The 22990-nt window shown below is 34.6% G+C and overlaps 1 long non-coding RNA gene across 1 annotated transcript; it reads right to left on the bottom strand.

The window, feature by feature from the left end:
• Positions 1-517: 517 nt before the first annotated feature.
• On the bottom strand, positions 518-7473 carry LOC141411578 (uncharacterized). The gene is made up of 3 exons (XR_012436417.1): positions 7160-7473; positions 5884-5948; positions 518-4254 (listed from the first exon to the last, which is right to left on the bottom strand). It is a non-coding gene; the product is annotated as an uncharacterized lncRNA (long non-coding RNA).
• Positions 7474-22990: the final 15517 nt, after the last annotated feature.

The raw sequence follows: 22990 nt of genomic DNA, 5'->3' as shown, positions 1-22990 counted from the left end.
TGAGAATCTATCTGGCTGTCAGAAGTTTAACCACTGAAACAATACCAATCTAGCCCTCTGTAGATTGTCTTTTATGTTTTTGTGTTTAGTTGGCTCTATTTTAATTTTAGGATATATTTTGTTAAAGTATACATACATGCATTGATATGCATATAGAAAGAGATGAATTGTAATGTTACCAGCACAAGATCAATAAGATTACTAGAATAGCCTCAGAATAATTTCTTCTTATTTTTCAAAGGATTTTATCTGAGTTATTTCTCACCAAAGAAAAAAACAATCATTGTATTCTTACTTTTGTGATTTCTGTTGAAAATTCGAATGTCAATCTTATGTTTGCCTGTTAAAAGGAATTATGTCTTCTTTCTTATTATTTTAACATTTTTTTACTTTGTAAACTTTCTATGACCTTCTGTCTCTATGTTCTATGTCTACTCATCCATTAATACAACCCAGAATTATTAATTTCAGGTGCTTCTTTTTGCTCCAGAATATTCATACACTTCATTTATGCATCCAATTAAGTTTTGAAATTCCCTGCATTTTCATCTACTCTGTCCATCATTAAAAATAACGTAATCATCATTGCAAAACCCTTGTCAGCTAACTTAAATTTTTATCTCAGCTGTAGGTCTAGTTCCATTCTCATTCTTTCTCTCCGTGTCAATTTTCAGTCCCATAATTTAAGTTGCAATGCTTGATTAACATTGTGTAAGATGCTGTAGTTTCTTGCTTTTGGAAATAAAGCTTTATTGAAATTTAACCAACTCTTATTTGCATATTGTTTATGGTAGCTTTGTTAATACAATGGTAGGGCTGGGAATTATTTTTTCGTTTTGTAAATCTAATTTTGTTTTTGAGCTATTATACATTAATGTGAGGATTTTTGTTATGATAAAATGGTGTAGTTAAGGTGTATCTTGTACATGACCCAACTTCCATTGTATTCCCATCTCTCCCCTTTTTCAACAGTGTTTGGTGGGTTTCATTGTGCTGTCTTCATATGCATATGTGCGGTGTACTTCCACCATCTTCGGTACTCAATATCCTTTCTTTTCCCTCTTCCCTATCCTGCTAATCGTTCCCCATACACATTCATATGCCATTATCATTTTTATTACCATTATCATCATTATGTTCCACAAATGAGTGAGAACATGCAGTATTTTTTCTTTTGAGCCTCTCTTGTCTTGTTCATTATGGTGATCTCCAGTTCCATCCATTTTCCTGCACATAACTTGATTTCACGGGAGAGTTGCAATGCACATGGGATGCAGGAATCTCACTTGTATATTGATTGCATTCCTTCATGTATATGCCCAAGAGTGACAGGATCATAAGGTAAGTCTATTTTTGTTTCTTTGTGGAACATCTATATTAATTTCCATAATGTTTGCACTAGTTTAAATTCCTACCACCAGTACATGCATGCTCCTTTTCCCTCATCAATACCAGCATTTGTTGTTTTCACAAACAATACAAGTTTGAGAACTGAGGAAGAAATTGTGTGGCTCACTTAACCAAAAATATTTACCATATGACTATTTTCAGAAAAAAGTTAACCCTTTGTCAATAAAGCATTTTCCAAATAGTTCAATCTGAGATTTTCTATATCACAGATGTATAGTTCTATAGAGTCCACTTATCTTTGATTCTCCCTGGTCCATTAGAGTTTAAATAAGATTTCAGTGGGGTTTGGAGGCCTATCTATCTGAAGAAATATTATTTCTGCCTCAGAAAACTGAAAAAAAAAGTATGTTTTTCTTTATTTGCTCTGGGATGTCAACTTATGTGCTTAGTGTTGGTTCCACAGAATTTCAGAATTCTGCAACTCAGCATCTTTACTCCATGAACACATAACCTAGATGACCACCCCAAATTAGCCAGTCACACCAGTGTACCATTGTAGGCAGATCTTGAGCTCTCTTCCATGAGGCTTCCTTCTCTTAGTAGTCTGAGAATCTCTATCTAGTTCTCTTTGCCTCAACAGAGCTCATTGCTTTCTTACTGTTCCAACACCTGCCACTCCATATTACTCAGTGAACGTTCTGCTATTAACTTTTATGAAATGTTACTGCATATGACAGTCACGTGACATTAGCATTTAATATTGCTTTTATTTTTTTCCTTTGAATCTGGTTTTTCTTTCAAAACATTAATCTTACTGTATGTATTTTGCTTAATAACCCACCTCATATCATTTTGGGGCATTAGAGAGCAATAACTACACTTAATGATCAACAAGAAGACAGTCACATCTGTTCTTTCCATTTAAATGGACTTTGACAATATAGTTAATAGAAAACGAAAAGGTTTTCAATAACAGTAAATTTACATTGGTTCTTTTCATAGCTTCTTGCAAAGAGAGTCTGACAATAAAATACAAGCTAATGATTCCTTATAAAAGATAGACCTTCAGGAATTTCCTTTGATCCAGAAAACAGAAATTACCTTACCATTCAAAATGCTTGCTTATGGTTTTTGCTGAAATGGTTATCCTTACTCATATAATGTTCAATTACAACCTATTCACAATCAACATACCCTAAATGCTGATATTGTTCCAACACTGCTTCCATCATGGTTGGTTGTTAGCTTTAAATAAAGTTAATCATAAATATTTAACTGTCTATCTTGGGAACTGGCACTTGGTATTTGCTTTATAAATGTTAGGCTTCTGAGGATTTTACCAAAATTGCCCCTAATTATGATACTACCCTTTGTAATTCTTATTTCACAAATTTTTCTAATTTTAAGTTATTCTATATTTTAATGTAAGTTATTGATCAAAATGATCCAGTATTAAGGGCAAAAATATGACTTAGTCACTGGAAAGCTTTTTTGCATCCACTGTTTTCAAGTAAATTCCCATTAGTTGCTCAAGTTTACTACATGGGAAAACTAAGCTATAGAAAAGTAAATACAGCTCCCGAATTAACTCACCAAGTCACCATTATTATATTTTAAAATTGACCAACAATTCTTTACTGTTTGCAAATTATTTTTCCAACTTTTCTTGTTGCAAGAATTCTAATGTATTCTGTAAATTCTGATTGATCAGTGGGTCCTTGAATCTTTTGGTGAATAATAATCCTTCTAACATCTACTGTGATAAAATAATACATGTGTTATTTTCTCCTTTCCTTTACTGGTTTTAATGGACTCTGGTAGATAGTTTTTATCTGGTAGATAATTTCTTGGGAGGCTACAGTAAAATCATGCCTAGACTAGAGTATGGAATGGTATAGTCAGACAGACAATTCTGCACATTTGTTTCCAGCTCTACCCTCAGTGATGTCACAGTGATGGGTTGAAATGTCTATGGTGGTAGCACTCACATGATGAAAATGTAAATTGCTAAAAGTCAAGGTTCTACCTTCCAGAATCTTATCTTCCAACAACTCATATACTGGAACCATTTGAAGGGTACCTACTGCCAAATTCTTTTCCTTGAATTTTATCTTGTGTATAACAACCAATAATGCACATATGTGCCTATTTCTCCACAACTGTATGGACAAAGTACTCTACATCATCAAATGCTATTTTCATTTGCATTTTTATTGCAACAAGTGTGGTAGAACAGCTCTTTATAGTCATTTTTTTCAAATGGACTTGCTACAGTATAACCTGGAATGTTATAATATTTTGTTATTACAATGCAAAAATAAGACTTTTATTTATCTTTATATACTTCACATTTCATTTTTAAATGTTAAACATTTGCAGTGCATAAATACCCCATGTAGACATCCGGTTTTATGGCATCCCTTTATCTTAGGGAAGGCATTCAGTCTTTCACCACTAAGTAAGATGTTAAATGTTAGGTGTTGTGCATGGTTTTTATCAAGTGCTTGTGATTACTCTGTATTCCCACTTTGCTAAGTATTTTCATCATAATCATTATCATTATGGGTGTTTTGTTTTTCAAATTCTTTTTGTACATTAATTTATATATTTGTATTGTTTACTTACTTTAGTCTATTGATAATAGATTTCATTTTTCATGAACATGCATTAAATTATTTCTGGAATTATGTTGGATATATTTTTCAAATGTCAGCTTTTCTTATTATTCAAAAATAATAATATTCTCTATTATGTTTCTTAAAGGATGAGTCCTGAAGAAAGACTTCTCAGAATGTCATGGTAAGTTGCATGACCCATTCCATTCTGTGGACTACTTTTGTACCTTACCCTTTGGTGTAGGCTGGAAGAAACGAGGGGCAGTGTACTTTGTTCCTGCTCACTTCTCTGTAAAGACGATAGGAAAAGTGAGTTGATATGAGAATATGTGGCACTCCTGTTCACTGCTCTATTGCACAATAGAACAAATTTAAGTATGATTGCATTCATTATATGACTGTTTAGAATTGTATAACTAAATGGTAGGAAAATCTAAACGGAACTACAACATATGGCATATCAGGTAATATTCTATGTTAGGTATGGAAATTTGGGGAGTTTATTCCAGAATCTCATTTCACTCACTTCTCTATGTTTATCTCTACTCTGCATGAATATGTCCATTGTTCATTTTCCATAGTCTGTAATTTAAATCTACGTACACATTTCTGAAAATTCCTGCATTTAGATTCACTTGTTGCTTCAGAAACTATTGAATTATTCTCAGTAGTTCCTTTCCATAAATCTGATTTACTCAATCTCTAATGGTGACTGGGGTAAGCTAGCAGAGAAATACATGCTGACATTTATAGACTTAGGCAAGATGAGACAGTAATATGAGAAGAAATCTGGCTTGCTTCAAGGTCTCAACAGTGAGAAGCCTGCTTTTACTTGCAATTTTTCCCACATAACTGTTTCATCATTCAGACACAAACACAAGAATACATGTTGATTATGTGTGACAGAATAGTGTAAGAAGAAAGAAGACTTCCAAAGCACCTTTCTCATAATGGAATAATTAGACCATTTTAGTACAAAGTATTTTTTTTACAGTTTTTGATTGTGTGCACACCAAAACTTTCACTATTTGGGCCATTCAGTAATTAAGAAAAAGTAGGTTTCCATAACTGCTTTGTTAGACAATGATACAAAATTCCATAATAACCACATACAATTTGGGTAAAAGCCATAAATGCATGTTTTATTTCTCTCTCTCTCTCTATGTGTGTGTGTGTATCTTTAAAGAATATAGTTAAAGTCAATTTAATACATGGATCCATTATTTCTAATAGTCTTTATAGAAGAAAATGAGACCCTGTTATCTTTAATCTTCAAGATACAAATGAATCAAATAATCCTAAAGGGAAATTTTAAAACCTTCTAAATAAATGCTATCCACACTTGTGGTAAGTATTTGGGAGCACTGAAAGTAGAGAGAGAATATTATATTATACATTCATTTTCTTGTAATTTTTATGAGATTAACCTTTAAATGCCTGAAATAAGACTAATTGTGGACTTTTTTCTTTCCATTTAGCTTCTTGGAATATCATCACATACAATGCATGAGAAATCTACAAAAAGATGCTTCAATTTTCTTTCAGACTACTATCTGTCATGTATCTAAAGAAGGGCTTACCTGGGAAACAAACAAATGTAAAGATGTTAGGAAGAAGATGTTAAAAATCCTTTCTGTTTTATTGGCAGTATTTAAAAACTTTCCATTTGAATTAATATTACATTCTCACATAGGGTAATATTAGCTTCCTAAAAAACAGGCTTTGGGAAATATATAAAATTGTTTAATAAAAGATTCATCATTTGCTTATTGTCAAGGAGCATTAGCCTGTGTGTACTTTATTCATCGTGCTATGTTAACAAGCCCTATCAAACACCTGATCAAGCGAGGGTTTTAGAAAGTATAGCATCATAATTTATAGAATATTATTTTAATCAAACAGATCTGCATTATAATACCTTATTGCTTCTTAGCTGGATTAATTTAGACAGATTCCTTTATCTCTGAAATTTGGGTTCCATTTCTGTAAAATAATAGAAAATATCTCAAAAGACTTGATGTTAGTAAATGAAATAAAGCATATATCACACATCAGCAATGAACTTATATGTAGAAAAGTTCAGCTAAGTCACCAAGATAGTCATGAACAAAAAAGAACAAAACTGCCACATCATAAAATTCCATTGTGTATAGATACCACATTTTCTTAATCCATTCGTCAGTGCTGGGGCATCTTGGCTGTTTCCATAACTTGGCTATTGTGAATAGTGCCGCAATAAACATGGATGTGCAGGTGCCTCTGGAGTAACAGTCTTTTGGGTATATCCCCAAGAGTGGTATTGCTGGATCAAATGGTAGATCGATGTCCAGCTTTTTAAGTAGGAATTTTATGCAGCCATGAAGAAGAACGAAATGTTATCATTCGCTGGTAAATGGATGGAATTGGAGAACATCATTCTGAGTGAGGTTAGCCTGGCTCAAAAGACCAAAAATCGTATGTTCTCCCTCATATGTGGACATTAGATCAAGGGCAAACACAACAAGGGGATTGGACTATGAGCACATGATAAAAGCGAGAGCACACAAGGGAGGGGTGAGGATAGTTAAGACACCTAAAAAACTAGCTAGCATTTGTTGCCCTTAATGCAGAGAAACTAAAGCAGATACCTTAAAGCAACTGAGGCCAATAGGAAAAGGGGACCAGGAACTAGAGAAAAGGTTAGATTAAAAAGAATTAACCTAGAAGGTAACACTCACGCACAGGAAATCAATGTGAGTCAATGCCCTGTATATCTATCCTTATCTCAACCAGCAAAACCCCTTGTTCCTTCCTATTATTGCTTATACTCTCTCTACAACAAAATTAGAGATAAGGGCAAAATAGTTTCTGCTGGGTATTGAGGGGGGGAGCGGGAGGGGATGGAGTGGGTGGTAAGGGAGGGGGTGGGGGCAGGGGGGAGAAATAAACCATGCCTTGTATGCACATATGAATAATAAAAGAAAAATGAAAAAAAAAAAAAAACTGCCACATCAGAGTATTTTGTACTATACATACTACATAGAGTCACACACTAACGTACATGGCATAGTATCATGCATACATGCACTGTGTATTATATGTATAGAGATATGTGTAGTATGAGATACTGTATGTGTGAATATGAGGTATTTCAAACTATACTACAAAGCAGTGGTCTTCAAAACAGCATGGTAGTGACGTAAAAATAGACTCACCATCCAGAGGTACAGATTAGACACCTCAGAAGTATATCTACAGATGTACAATCAATCAAGTTTTTCTTCAAAAGTAACAGGAATGCCCAATGAGGAAATGACCATCTCTCCAATAAGCAGTGCTAACAAAAGTGGGTATAAACCTGAGGAAGAGTGAGATTATATGCTTATTTCACACCATATACAAAAGACAACTCAAAATGAGTTAAATGTTTAAACATCAGACCTAAAACAGTAAAAATACTAAAATAAAGCTTAGGTGAAAACCCACACATTGGCCTGGACAATGAATTTCTGAATTTGACCCCCAAATAACAGACAACAAACACAAAAGTAGTTGAAAAATAACACATCAAACAAAAAGGCTTTTGCACAGCAAAGGAGACAAGTAAAGCCAACCTATGGATTGAGAGAAAATACTAACTGGTTATCTGGTAAGTGCTAAACTTCCAAAAATAGAAGGAAATCAAATAACTCTACAACAAGTGAACGATCTGAGTAAAAGTGGGCAACAGGCTACAATAAACATGGCTCTAAGGTTCACATATAAATACCTACAGATGTATTAAAAATATTCAGCAATATTAATCGTTAGAGAAATGCAAATGAATGCCACTATGAGACAACACCACACAGCTGTGAAAGGGACTGTATAAAACAGATGAAAGGTAGTGTTGGGGAGGGTGTGGAGATAAAGGAACCCTTGTCCACTACTGTTAGAAATGTGCGTTAGTACAGCCATTGTGGAAAAAAATGTATGGAGTTTTGTCAGAACTCTATAAATAGAGTTACAATATCATCCACCATTCCTACATTGAGTATTACTAAAATTATTTGAAATCAGCATGTCAAAGAAATTTCTGTGCTCCCATGTTCATTGCAGTACTGTTCATAATTGCCAAATTACAAAATCAACTTGTGTCTAATCAACAGATGAGTAGATAAGGAAAATGTGATATACACACACACACACACACACACACACACAATAGAATAATCCTCAGTGTTAGAAAAGAAGGACATTTGCAGCAACATAAATGCAATTGAAAACCATTATGCCTAGTGAAATAAGCCAGACATAGAATGATAAATAGCACGTGTTCTCCATCATATGTGGACATATATAGAATGGAATTAAAGGACACAGAGAGAGTCTGGGGTAGAGATGGATAGAGTGTGGAGAAACTGGTCAAAGGATACAAAGACGTAATTAGACCAGAGGAAAAGGTTTTATTTTTTTGTGTGATACAGTGCAAAGATGGTGATTATTGTAAATGATAGCGTATTTAAAAATCACTACAGAAGTAAATTTTAAATATTCTCATCATAAAAAGTATATATAATAATTACCTTGATTTAATTATTCACACTGTATTAATAAGTCATTCTTATTATTGGACTCCATACACACATGCAACTATAATCTGTCAATTTATAATTTAAAAATATATACATAAGCAGACCAGAAAAGACCTTTAGTAAGCATTTAATTAATGACACTTATAATAGTTTATAAATAGACAAATAGCAAAATTATTGAGAAAATTCTTTACAGAGTTTTCTCCTACATGTTTTAGAAAGAAGATATTTATATTCTAAAATATGCTTATGTAAAGATTAAAACACATATATTACAACAATATCTACAAAACACAGAAGAAAGTAGTTTCACATGGGTGTTGTATTTAAATTCTGAAAGATTAAGGAGCATAAAATTACTAAATTATAAAATATTAACCTTTTATTAAGCATTCATTTTGTTAAGCACTTCCTTCATATTTTTGAGATGTTGGTGTTAGTAATAAAGCTTGAGCATGTGTATAAAGATTTGATATTCTTAAATTCCTTTGGCTTTTACTTTGGTCTTAATGTAGATCTCAGCATTTAAGTTGATTTACGTGAAATTTAGAAAAAAGTTTGTGAAATCACTAAACAAATTAAGTCTATATTATTATCAGACCCAGAATATCTTTTTAACATAATTTATGTTGTAAAGGTTTAATGTATTGTTCCAAGGAAACTATTTTAATTGAGAGAGAAAAAATTCTTCTATAGAAAAGTCTTACTCCAAGGTCTGTATATCTATAGTCATAATCCAGAAGAAGGATTTGGTGTACTGTTCCCTTCTTGGCTCTCACACAATGTGTACTTGAAGTTTTAGTGCTATAGAGAACTTAACTCTTCCTTTCATGGTATAGTATAGAGAAGTGAAAGTGATAGAACAGAAAGTGGTAATGAATGATATTTTCTTAATTTTAGGTCAATCTCTTGTCAGATAGTACTCTCCAAATTAGTTTCTGTTAAATTGGTATTAATTAAGTAGCCAGAATGTCCTTAGATTTATTTCAATGTATGTTTAAAATAACATTTCTTTCTTATATTCTCAAAAATATTAATTTTAACCTTACAATAACAGGTCATGTCCTGGTAAAAATGCATTGGAGTAAACATTAAAGGCTTGTTAAGTTCTAGTGAAGAAGGAGATTTTATTGAACATAAAGCATAGCTAAAATATTTCCCATTATGCTTATCAATAAGCAAATATATTTAAAGCTACAGAGTTTATGTTATATTTACTTACATATATATATCATGGTCAAGTAATTTGGTTGATTTGCTTCATTACATTGATATGTATGATACTCAGCTCAATCAGAATACAATCCAATAGTTTGTAGAAAGTTATAATGGCATGATTTTATAATAACCTAGCATTCAGAACTCATTTTTGTTTTCTCTAATTTCAAAGAAGTTAAAATGTAATATTTTCAAACAGTATACATTTGAATCTTAGCCATGTATCTTTTGTTTTTTTCAAAATATACTTTATTATTCTTTTACCGGAGGTATGCTGTGACATTTACTAACTTTCTTATATCATAGTTGAATTCACACCCTCCATCATTCTCCTTTATCCCCTCTTCCCCATTCCTGGAATAGTTTCAACAAGTCTTATTTTTCCATTCACATACATGCGTACAGAATATTTCCACAATATTCACCCTCTGACTCCCATTCCTTACATCCTTCCCCACACCCAACTGATACCCACCCCCAGACAGGACCTATTTTGCCTTCCTATTCTCCGTCTTTGTAAAAATAATGACATTTTTGTTTGTTTAAGTTAGGTCTATAGGTCTACAGGTGTTTCATTATGATATTTCCATGTACACATGTATTATGACCTGAGTTGTTTCATCACCTTCATTTTTATCTTTCCTACCTTACTCCCCTTCTTATGGTGATTTCAACAGGTTTTAAAATTCTATATTCATTCTTGTATAGGAAGTGTATCAACCATATTCACCTTCTTAACTTCCTTCTTTTACCCTCCTTTCTTATATATGACCTAATTTTGTTCTATGTGATTTTGCCTATTACGTCTACTTAGCAAAGTTGTTTTAACCATATCTGTATCTAACTTTTCTCAGTACATGGTGAATAAGTATTAACACATTATATAAATTTAAGTTTTATTTGTTGGTAAAATCTGAGGAATGAAGTTTTTCAGTAAGTCATTCAAAGAACTTTTTATTTCTGTCTGCATACAAAAAATAGTAATATGGACATGATTTAGTGGTCATTTTGAGAGCATAGCCTCATTTCACAAATCACAGATAATGTTTGAGAAGTAATTTTAAATCCCCTATAACTCTCAGTGCCATGATATTCTAAACTATGTGGCTAAATCCTATTAATCTTGTAGAATTAAGAAAAAAATTCTATTTAAAATGTTATTTTATGAGAAATACTTCTTAAATCATTTAATATGTAATTAATACTTTCTAAATATAAACATTTAAAATGTTCTGTTGTTATCAATATGTCTTTTAAAAAGTATTTTTACATCATTAAACTTCCTAAATTTAATATCACACTTGAATAGTGATGTGTAATTGGGTTAATTCAAAACTAATTCAATCTAAAAGCAACTTATCATAACAAAAGGGAGTTCCCCTTTAGTGATTCTACTAAGGTAATTAATTTTTTATGCCATGTAGATTTTAATATTGTATTTAGGCAAAGTAGAAAATTTAATGGATCACACATTTTAATGTTTCTAAGGAGACTGGGGAATTTTTGTTGATCATAGTGTCCAAATGTCTACATTTCTGTTTATTAGGAGTTAAATATATTTGAATTTTATATTTGAAAAAGATGTGACTGACTTCCTGTTGCAAAGCATGGGATCTTGAACTTAGTAGGATTTAAATCAGGTCCAGTGATGATTATGGTATATAAATACAATCTCAATTATCACTAGAGATTACAAAAAATATTTAATTTAGTAATAAAAATGCAGAAATATCCATATTTTTCAAAAAATATACCTTTGAATATTTAAAAACAATTGTTACTTTTTCCAAAAATATTGCAACATTACAAAGGCAAGTAAAAGTTCTCCATATCTATGGATCTATTATCAATCTGTCTTCTATGTATCATCTATCTGTCCGTACCTCATTTTATGCTCAGTAAGATTGTATTTGGTGATTCAGAAACAATGTTATTTCAATATTTATGTCTGTCATTGTAGCTAATAATTTGCCTGCATAAGGTTTCTAAATTTTTACTACCAGCATTTTTATTATGAAGTCATAGGTCTCAAGTTCACGCTTCATACTTGGGAAATAATTGTGTGAAAGTGTAGCATATTAAGTCTTTGTTATGAATAACAAGACAAGTGTGTGTATAATATAGGAATAATGACCACATTAACATACTGTTAATTAGCACCTCTTACTTGTGTTACAAGAGATGTTGTTAGGTAGAAGGAGCGACCTTGAGTTCTAATTCTGGTCCGAGGTATTTTTGTGGCCTTTTTATGTCTTTAACTCTCTTTTGAAACTGCATTATTGTCAGTGCTGAGGGGTCACAGTTCAGATCACTTACAATGATAAAGGTGTTGGCATACACAACAAAGCAAACACATATAGAGCCCTGATTTGTGCACATGGGCATGCACATATTTTATTCTCTTACTTGGTTGCCAAGTGTCAACTCCTTTGATAAACTATCATGTGCTTCCCACCTGCGGGTCTAAGCTATGTATTTGCTTTCCCTCTGCTAGCCAGCTTGTCTCACTGATGGCTGTCAGTAATGATGTCTCCTAATAGTACACTCTGATTGAGTTTCCTGAATGTTTGCTTCAGAATGTGATTTTGTCATACATTAAAAAAAATTAAAAAAGAAAGTGAACATCTTGACAAATGTTCAAAGTGTCAATCAGTAAAGTGATAATTAAAAATGCTGAAAGGTGGCAATTGTGATAAGATGTCAATGCCTGAGGGGAAAAAGATCTGACTATTAGTGAAATGTGGTCATTGATGTGTCCTGGCTGTCAGAAGCCCAATTCATCAAGCTGTTACTATAAAATAGAAAGAAGGCAGCAACATAAATTTGAATGAAGATCTAAAGTCAGGTAACTACAAGAGAGATAATTTTACACATTATACTTAGAATAAAAGATATGGCATCATTCTATAGGTTTCCTACAAAGTCTTGCTTTTTTGTAAGTCATTTTATGTCTTTAATACTTCAAAGAAGACATAGCATACAGTGGATTTTTCAAAAATATGTACTGACTTAGTGAATAAAAAGGGGTAAACAAATATGTCACCTGGACAGACGACTAATGCTGAGAGTCTCAAACAGCAAAGGTCAGGGGATCAGATTTTAATATAAACAATATATGCATGCAATTAACTAGCAAGGCACTTCAAAATAAAGAATGGCAGCTCACAAATTAGTAATTAGTCATGCAGCTTGAAAACATAGTGGCTAAAAGTAAAGCGTTATTAGGAATATAATTCTTCAGACATTGCATTTAAAATAAATTCTGAGCAAGAATTTAAATGGAGACTGAAAGTAAGCATGCTGGTGCAGGGGCCTGAATATGAGTGAGCTGCCCCTCAAAATTTATAAAAATTTAAAACTACCAAAGAGTAAGTTCAATTGATTAAAACTTTAAAAAATGACAAAAATCTATAAATTGAACTGAAATTAAAGAACATGTTTTTAAGACTCATGTAAATAGTAAACAGTAACTTAGTAAACAGAATACTTAAATTTAATGTCAGAAACTCATTCAAGGACCATGTTGCTCTCTTTTCCATGTTGCTCAGTATTCAAGATACCACTTTTTCATCACTTCACAGAGCATTCTCTGATTTATGTTGATTTCTGCATTGATGGCATTTAGCTTTAGGCGTGGCTATAATCATTTTCTTTATTATTTTGTGTTTTAATAGGTACCACAAAATAATTCACATTAATTAGTGTCATTTTTATTTATTGCACGATTTATCAACCATACTACTTGTTTGACCCTAACTGAGAACTCATGAAACACAATAAGACAATGATTACTATCAAGACACCACTTCCAAATGAGTCTTGTGTTGTGTTGCTATTAGTCAACTGAAATACAAGGTTTCAACAAGTTGCTACTAATATAGCAGCAGCATTAGTAACAAGCAGACAAAAATAAATAAATACAAACTAAGAAGGAAAAACACTACCACCACCACCAACAAAAACATAACAAATTTCAACTCAGGATTCCTAGCAACACTCTTTTCAAGAGTCAGATTATTCAGAAATAGTAGAGTAAAATAAATAATTGTAAAAAAAGAAATTGATTACATCACCTGTACAGGACGTGAGGAACTTGTCAGAATAATTTCCAGGTCTTTTTGGAACCAAAGATTTAACAATAGGTATGTAAATAGGTTCTGTTAAATGATCTTTTCTCTACATTGACTCATTAATGTTTATTGAAACATACCCTTCCTATGTACAAGAAGCTAGATCTCATGATATCCGAGAAAAATGTTACGAAGGAGACAAAGTAGATTAATGTTATCAGCCGCTGTTAGCTCTTTGTTTCTCTTCTGACATTTAACTGTCTTGGTCTATGAACAACATGAGTATTCATTCTACATGTACAATTTGTAGTCCTTTAATTAACTTATAATGTAAGCATTTCCTATAACAATATAATTTTGTTTAACAGGTGAGTTTTAAAGTTCTCTAATACTTACTGAGTTTATGACTGTTACTTAAACATTATACCACAGTCAGGTCTATAGTTTATTGCTACATTTTAACTTAATATGTGTTATTTGCACAAATATTTTCCTCACCACATGCTCCCTAGCAAGGAATGTTATCATATCAGATTCATTTTAAAATTGTGTTAAATTTAATGTGCATTTATGTGATTGCTAGTTCCACTAAACATTTTATTTTGCTGTCATTTTGATTGATGGAAATTGAGGATTCATGTTGCTATTTTATTTTAGTTGGGGAGTTAGGTTTTTTTTTTTTTGCTCATTCATTTGGAAGTTAAAAGATTATATGATGATTAATAGTTAATTATATGCCAAATTTATTGCAATTTTTATTTTTAACATTTTTTATTCTTTTTATCAATATAATCAGTATTTTCCATTCTTCCTTCTGACTTTATATTTAGGCAACTCTTTCATTATTTAAGTAAAATTGTCCACATATGTTGTTTTGAACTTATTAAATTTATTATTTAATATAAATAAATCAGCTTAATTGTTTTTGAGGCCTGTTTGACCAACAAGAGCAGGAAGATACTTGTCAAAGTCAAAGTAAAATTATATTTCTTTTAGTTTACCATTGTCATTCTAACAGGGTTCTGGTTTATACATTTTATTGCCACTGTGTTTATTGCATAGATATCAGGAGTGATTACTTTTTGTGGACTGGACATTTTGTTCATTTGAACCAACTCTATTTGTCTTGGTCAAAGACTTTTCCTTAAATACTTCTTTGTCAGAAATTCATTTCCTATATGTGCACTGTTTTTGTGTTCTTCAAGCCACACCATTGTTTATCTTAGTTTCAAAGTTCCATGTTAAATTTCATTTTTGATATGTTTCCTCAAAGCAATTGTATTTAAATTCTTTTGTTAATCTGAACAACAAAAGAGTTTGGTCCCTTTGTTCCCAAGAGTGATGCAATGTATTTAGTTGTCTGCTCATGGGTTACATTGACTACTTAGAGTGTCTGAGATGCTGATTTCCTGTCTGCTTTATTCCTACAGTCTATTTCCAATTGTAAGAATTAGTGCTGGTGGGACTGAGCAGAAAGCATTGTGGTGACCTTGATGAGCAGCAAAAGAGAGGCTCTATATTTGCTTTGTTTTTGTTGTTACTGTTGTTTCTGGAGATGGGGGTATACCATGACTCATGGTATGGGGATAAACATGAAAATATGTTTTCCTGTCTTTGTCTTAGCTGTGGGATTATAAAGTATTAGCATCTAAGAAGGACATGAGGCCCTCATGTTTCTCAATGTCATATCCTACTTGTAGGGGAGCATCCCTTCTACAATAGTGTAAGTAACTTCATTTTAAATTCAAAATGGCATGACAATGTGAGCTGTTGTCATTTTGTATTTCTATGGCCCTTTAGCTCACACAAAAATATTTCAATATTTCTTTGCTTTCACCATACCTCTAATCCAGCATTAAATCCTTAACCTCTAGCAGCTACACCATCTACATCATAGAAATGACTTGAATTTAAGGGAAAAACCCCTAGATTCCTCAAATTTCCATCATGAGCCCTTCACAAATCTTCAATTCTTTCTTCCTGGTTTAGTAAATATCTTCCCCTGCCCATAGGAGCTCCCATGTCATTTTAGACATTGTCTTTGATCTGCTTAGTGGTGTTATTGTCCTCATTGCACTCTCTAATTCTGGTACTTTCAATGAGTTCTGTTGGATTCACACCATTATACCAGCTTTTATATAAAATGTACAAATTGAAAACAGCAGATTAAAAGTAAAAAGACAGAAAATAAAAGGCAATATAAACCATAACTACAACACCTTAACTTGTTCTCTGTGTTCACACAGACTTCCTGTTTATACCAATTCTGGATTCTTTTATCTTGAAACTTGCTTCCTCTTCAACACAGGTGTGTATCTGCACTTTTGTTTTCTCCATCATCCCTTCCTTTTCCTGGATAGAATTCTCCCCTCCCTATTTCAATAGAATTACTTTTCCTTAATGATGAAAATACATATTTTGGAAGGACAATGATAAACATAGTACCCTAGCTGTGTCATTTAGCTACTGCCTCAATTAAGACTGTGTAAGAAGTAACTGCAAACTTAAGAGCTTTGATCAAACTGCTTTTCACTGTGGCCACAGGCTGGCTGCTGCTTTAGGTGGAGCTGGACCTAGATCTGCTTCAAGGGCACGTCTGGCTGTGCAGCAGCTTCCCCTGCACCTGGGGCTCACATTTGTTCTCCTTAAGCTCATTCTGTGTCTTAGGCAACTCAGATGAAACGAACTTCTCCAGTTGTGATATGTAAGATGCAAAGGAGCAACAACATCAGTGATGCAGGAGTGAAACCTCATGTTGGGCTCCAAAGAAATGGTGCAGCTGCCAGACATCAGTTCAGAGACCACTTGGGAAGACGCAGACCACAAGGTGAGCTAAGTGGCATGTGGTACTCCCACAGACACCCTGGGACAGATCAGCATAGCCCCCTAGACAGACTGACCCCCACCCAGGGAAAAAAGAAAAAAATATTAAAACTGAATAATAAGCAATAACAATGAAAAAGACACATAGCAAAGAGGGCAGGGCGCCCTGAGCACCGAAGAGGTGGGGAGGGGAAATCCTTCACGGAACTGCAAATAAACAAGCTGGCCAGAGAAGGCAAGAGTGGTGGCAGCACCCCCCGCCCAGCAACCAGGAGTGGGAAAGCTTGTAAAAGTGACAGTGGGAGGAAAACTCCATAGGAGAGGGGGGAAGACCCACTTCCCATGTGAACTGTCAATAAACATGCAGGCCTGAGAAAGCTGGTGCAGTGTCACCTCCCTGAGTGCACTTGGAAAGGGGAAAGCTTGTAGCAGAGGCTCACGCACAGGAGAATCTGAGCAAACAAAGCCTGCGGGGCCAGGTGAGTGCTAAGCTCACCCCTGAGATCTGCATAAATAAAGCCTCCAGCAACAGCAGGCTGACAGTAGCAGGCAGGTGAGCCACAGCCGCAGATAGCCATTCACAGAACTGTCTCCAGACTTTTTTTTTCTCTCTTCCTTTGATGAGACAACAACCGAACTACATCTGCATGCTGAAAAACTTCCTGAAACTGTATTGCATTTGAACTTTGGACACTTTGTAGGGTTTTTTTTGTTTTGTTTTATCTTGATTTTTTTCCCCTTTGATGAGACAATGACAGAACTACTTCTGAGACACTACCTCCAGGATTGGAGGCTGAGGGACTAGCACCAAAAATATTAAGAATGAAACCTTATTGCATTTGAATTTGGGGATTTTTTTAAATTATTTTTTTAAATTATTATTTTTTTAATTTTTTTTCCAATCCTCTCTCTGTCTCTCTAATGCCTGTTCAGCTTACTATTGACTAGTACACTATCTCTCTGTTTATATCTTTGAAACTTTTTGTTTGTTTGTTTTGTTTTTTCACTTGTTTGTTTTTCCCTTTTTCATTAACTTCTTTGCCTTCCCTCTCCTCTCACCCTTCCATTCTAAATATCACCATTGCTATTATTACAAGCTAGAGAATACTTAATTGCACACAGCACAGGGAAAATAGCAACACTAAGGGCAATGATGGGAAGACAGAAAAAACAGGAAAACCAGTTTCCCCACAGCAAAAATTTAGTACAGGAACCAGAAGGAAATGAAGAAGACAGATACTCAGATCCAGACTCCAACAAAATGAAGATAAACTATGCCAAAGAACCCAATGAAGCCAACAAGAATAATCTAAAAGAAGAAATACTACAGATACTCAATGAGAATTTTATAGAGATGATACTGGATAGGGTCAACCAAAATGTACAGGAGACACTCAAGAAATTCCAACACAACAAAAATAAGGAATGTGAACAAGCACAAGAAGAAATAAAAGAAACCATAGAAGCACTGTATAAACACCAAAGTGAAATGAAGAACACGATTAATAAAGAGATAAATGAACTCAGGATGAAAATAGACAACATTAAACAGGAAGAGAATCAGGATATGGAAAAACCTCAGAAAAAAGAATGAAACAGAATTGTGAAACAAAATGGAAGGCCAATCCAGCAGAATAGAACAAACAGAAGACAGAATCTCAGAACTTGAAGATGAAATGGTAATTAAAGGAAAAACCAAAGAACTATTAGTTAAACAACTCAAGACCTGTGAAAAGAAAATGCAAGAACTCACTGACTCCATCAAAAACCAAACTTGAGAATCATGGGCATTGAAAAAGGAGAAGAGGTGCAAGCGAAGGGAATGCATAATATATTCAACAAAATAATAACAGAAAATTTCCCAAATCTAGAGAAAGCTATTCCCATACAGATGCAAGAGGCCTCCAGAACACCAAACAGACCACACCAAAATAGATCTACCTCATGGCATATTATCATTAAAACAACTAATACAGATACCTGAGAAAGAATATCGCAGGCTGTAAGAGAGAAAAAACAAGTAACATACAAAGGTAAACCCATCATAATCACAGCAGACTTCTCAACAGAAACATTAAAAGAAAGAAGAGCTTGGAGTGAGATCTTCCAGGCACTGAATGAAAATAACTTTAACCTCAGGATACTCTACCCAGCAAAACTATCATTCAAAATAGATGGAGCAATAAAGGTCTTCCATGATAAGCAGAAACTAAAACAATATGTGACCACAAAGCCACCACTACAAAAGATTCTTCAAGGGATTCTGCACACAGAAAGTGAAACCCAGCATAACCATGAAATTTCAGGCAGCACCAAACTATAGGAAAAGAAAGAGCAAGACAGTAGAGAGTAACCTCAACTTAGGTACACACAATCAAACCTTCAAACAACTAAGACAACTAAATGACAGGAATCACCACATACCTATCAGTACTAACAATTAATGTTAATGGACTTAATTCCCCCATCAAAAGGCACCACTTGAGGAAATGGATTAAAAAGGAAGATCCAACAATTTGTTGCTTACAGGAGACCCATCTCACTGACAGAAATAAGCATAGGCTTAGGTTGAAAGGCTGGAAGAAGATTTACCAAGCCAATGGCCCCTGAAAACAGGCAGGAGTAGCAATACTGATCTCTGACAAAGTAGACTTCAAACCTACATTGATCAAATGAGATAAAGAAGGACATTCCATACTAATAAAAGGGTAAGTAGACCAAAAGGAAATTACAATTATCAACCTATATGCACCCAATTTCATCAAACACACCGAAGGACCTAAAAGCATAGATTAACTCCAACACAGTGGTCATGGGAGACTTTAACAACCCATTATCATCAATAGATAGGTCATCCAAACAAAAAATCAATAAAGAAATCCTAGATGTAAAATATACAATAGATCAAATGGACCTAGTTGATGTCTACAGAACACTTCATCCAACTTCTACACAGTATACATTCTTCTCAGCAGCCCATGGAACCTTCTCCAAAATAGATCATATCCTAGGGCACAAAGAAATGGTGCAGGAGTGGGGGAGGTACTGAAGGTCATTGAAGAATGATGAGCTTGGACTCAATGGTGAGGTGAAAAGCAACAGGGCTTTGTTAGGAAAGGAAAGCAGGAAAAAGAGCAGAGACTACTGCATGGGAAGAGCTGGGGAAAACAGCCAAAGCCTGGGCTAGGATCTCAGGGTGCTTATGCAGCTTTAACGGATAAGACTTGAAAAGATTTCTGATAGGTTGAGGCAACTGTTCCTCCCTAGGGCATGAAGGTGGGAGTGGGGGTCTGTGATAGGTGGAGGCAACTGTTCCTTCCCAGGGTGTGGGAGGTGTTTGTTTTCATTGTTTCCAGGCAACTTCCTTCTACACCTCCCTTTTTTGAGCTCAATTCTGCATTCCTGAGGCTGTTTGTATTGTCTTGCATGTCTGAGCCACAGCCACCACTTGTCCCCTACCCTTCTGCCTAAATACCAAGCTAACTCCTAACAAGAGCATAGTCCATGTACTTAGTAGTGTCAGGGCTCCTGACAACTGTTTTCCCTAAAATTAGAGAAATTGCTTTAGGCAGAATAAGAAATATATACACTTAAATACCCAAAAGTCAGAGCAGAAGTACAGTGTTTCTCTGACTCTGAATCCACAGACTGAAGGTATACCTGAGTCCAGCTACAATGCAGCTTACTTAATCTTGCTAATACCTATCTAGATTTGAATAAGACATTGGAATCAAGTTACTCTACAGATATCAGTTCACATAAATACACTCACACTTTTCATTTACAGCATTCTGGGTCTTGATGAGTTCACGTTGTTAAAACTGTAATCTTTAAGTTAGTAGGGACTTCCTCATCAACTCTTAGTTATTTTAGTCTATTAGAGGAATTGGACACAAGAATGATGCCATCTTCTTTTAAAGCTCCCTGTGGTTTCCAAAATTACCTTCACTTTATCTCTCACATTGCTCCTCCTCAGAGTCATTTGCAGGCCTCTCTAGTTAAGTCTGCAAAATTAATATTGACGTCCTTTAAGACATCTCCTTTAGCCAAATTTAACACTCCATTTTAACATGTTCTGGTTGAAATTATATTCATTTCTGTTATCCTGGTGCCATATAAATGAAGATGAGTGTAGAATCAGTATTTTTACTCCAGGCTTTTTTCTAAGTTCTGGGTCCATATAGAAAACTAATCTCCAGATACACACGTGTAGATGGTTAACACACTTTTCAATCCCAACATATAAATTCATTTTTTCCCTCAAACAACCTTCACTTCCAGACATTGCAATAAATGTCACCATCACTTGGGAACTTGGGTCTATTTTAGGATCTTCTCTGCCTCTCATTACACAAACTAATTGCTCACCAAATCTTGCAAATTTTTCCACTTTAAATATTAGCTCATATAAACATTATCAACCAATCCATCCCTTTGCTTTGGTAATTGTTTAAATTTCATTGCAATATTAAAGACCTCTACTTACAGAAATATAATTCTTGATACTTATTTTGGGGGACTGGGAATGAGGAAGAAATATTATCAGCAGAGATAAAAATGCATTATTTTTATATATTAACTATTGTAGATCGGATATGAAATATTCCCCCCAAAGACTCATGTGTGGAAGGATCTGTCTCCAGCTGCTGGTGCTATGGAGAGATGATGGATCCTAAGGGTTCTGACCTAATCATTGGGTTAATTCCTTGATGGATTCATAACATGGCATTATTGGGTAGGGGGCTTAGTTCGGAGAAGGAGGTCACTGGAGGTCACTGAAAGACACACCCTGTCCCTATCCCCTTCCTCTCTCTCTCTTCTCCCCCCCTCTCAATTTACTAGCCTCTGTGAGGTGAGCAATTTTGCCTATCAGCTCTTAGCACCTAGTATTCTACCTCACTACAGACCCACAGCAATGGAGCAAACCAACCATGGACTGAAACCTCTGAAATATGAGCCAAGCAAGTAAATTCTTCTTCCCTTGGTTTAAGGTATTGTCATCATAACAAAAAACTTCTATACCTGTAGCAAGAAAGGGGAGGACAGAAAAGAAATAAGACAGGCTGTGTTCTGATGACAAGACAGGGGGAAGGGATGGCAAAGCAGAGAGAAAAAATTTAAAGAATTGAAACATGAAGGTGATCACATAAGACTAGGGAAATAAAATAGCCAATAAAGTCACATGCAGCCATATGTGGGCTGAGTTTTGCTTTTTGCTCTGTAACCTGCTTGCAAGGGTATATAAGGTGAGACTCCTTTTTTCTCAGGGCTCAACCTTTGGACACGAGTCTGCTCGGTCTGTGCCAGCACAATAAATGTTGCTTCCTGCTAATCTGCCTCATAGACTTTTATCTCAGCTCATAATTTCCCACAATGTTACTTGAGGGCTTGCCAGGATTATGGAAGATGGTGAGTTATCACCTCCATTGTCACTGGGGTGCATCCCCAGGACTGCTGGGAGGAGATCCCACCAGGCACCAATGGACAGCTCGATCCAGAGGGGGGATTCATCTTCCCAGCAAGTCAGGGCGAGTGCCTGGGATGCACAACAGATCACACTAAGGCGCAGGAACCAACTTAGGAGCACCACTCTTTGTACTGGTAAGAACCCAGGTTCAAATTCAGGACTGCCCCAGGAAGCAGAAGGAGAGACTGATCACCTCCTAGAGACTCCCTAATAATTCTATTTGTGGTGAAACCAGGTCTCTCAGGTTAAGGGAGCAAGATGAAGAAACCTCCAAGAGTTAGGGAGGTTGAGTTTTTCCAGGAAATAGTCACAACTGAGGTTAAGGAATGGATAACAAAAAGTTCAGTTCCAAGGGGAGACTACCAAGAGAACAGATTCATCATCCACCATTTCACTGGATAGCCCTCTGGGTATAATTTAAACATTTTTGCTTTTTTGGAGAGTGCACTCTAATTGTGTGTGTGTGGGGGGGTGGGCGGAATTTATTTAAAGCCCTGAGCAAAATTTAATTTTCTCTTGGAATTCTTACTCATGCGTGCTTAAGTTGACATTTGTTCCTGGAATAGTTAATTTATAAAACTTTTAGGTGTGTGTATATATGAAAACATCTTGAGGATGGTTCTTATTATAAAATATATGTAAGAAAATTATTATTCTGTTTTACTGCTACTTTTAAGAAAACAGGTTTTCAAACTTATTTCAATCAGGTCTCACTAGGATGCAGACATTCAGGGATTAACACTCTGGCTTAGACCAGAAGAGAGAAAAAACAAGGGGGGAATTACAATTTGCAACAGAAATCTTAAAATTTGAGTAGCTAAAAATGACCTTAGCCTGTTATATTCTGTCATAAATAAAATCTGGGATGTAATTCTTTCTTATAATACATGGGTC

Source organism: Castor canadensis, chromosome 10 (genome assembly GCF_047511655.1).
Source record: "Castor canadensis chromosome 10, mCasCan1.hap1v2, whole genome shotgun sequence".
Taxonomy (NCBI): domain Eukaryota; kingdom Metazoa; phylum Chordata; class Mammalia; order Rodentia; family Castoridae; genus Castor; species Castor canadensis.
Note: the sequence above shows the minus strand (reverse complement) of the source record. Positions and strands in the feature narration are given on the sequence as shown.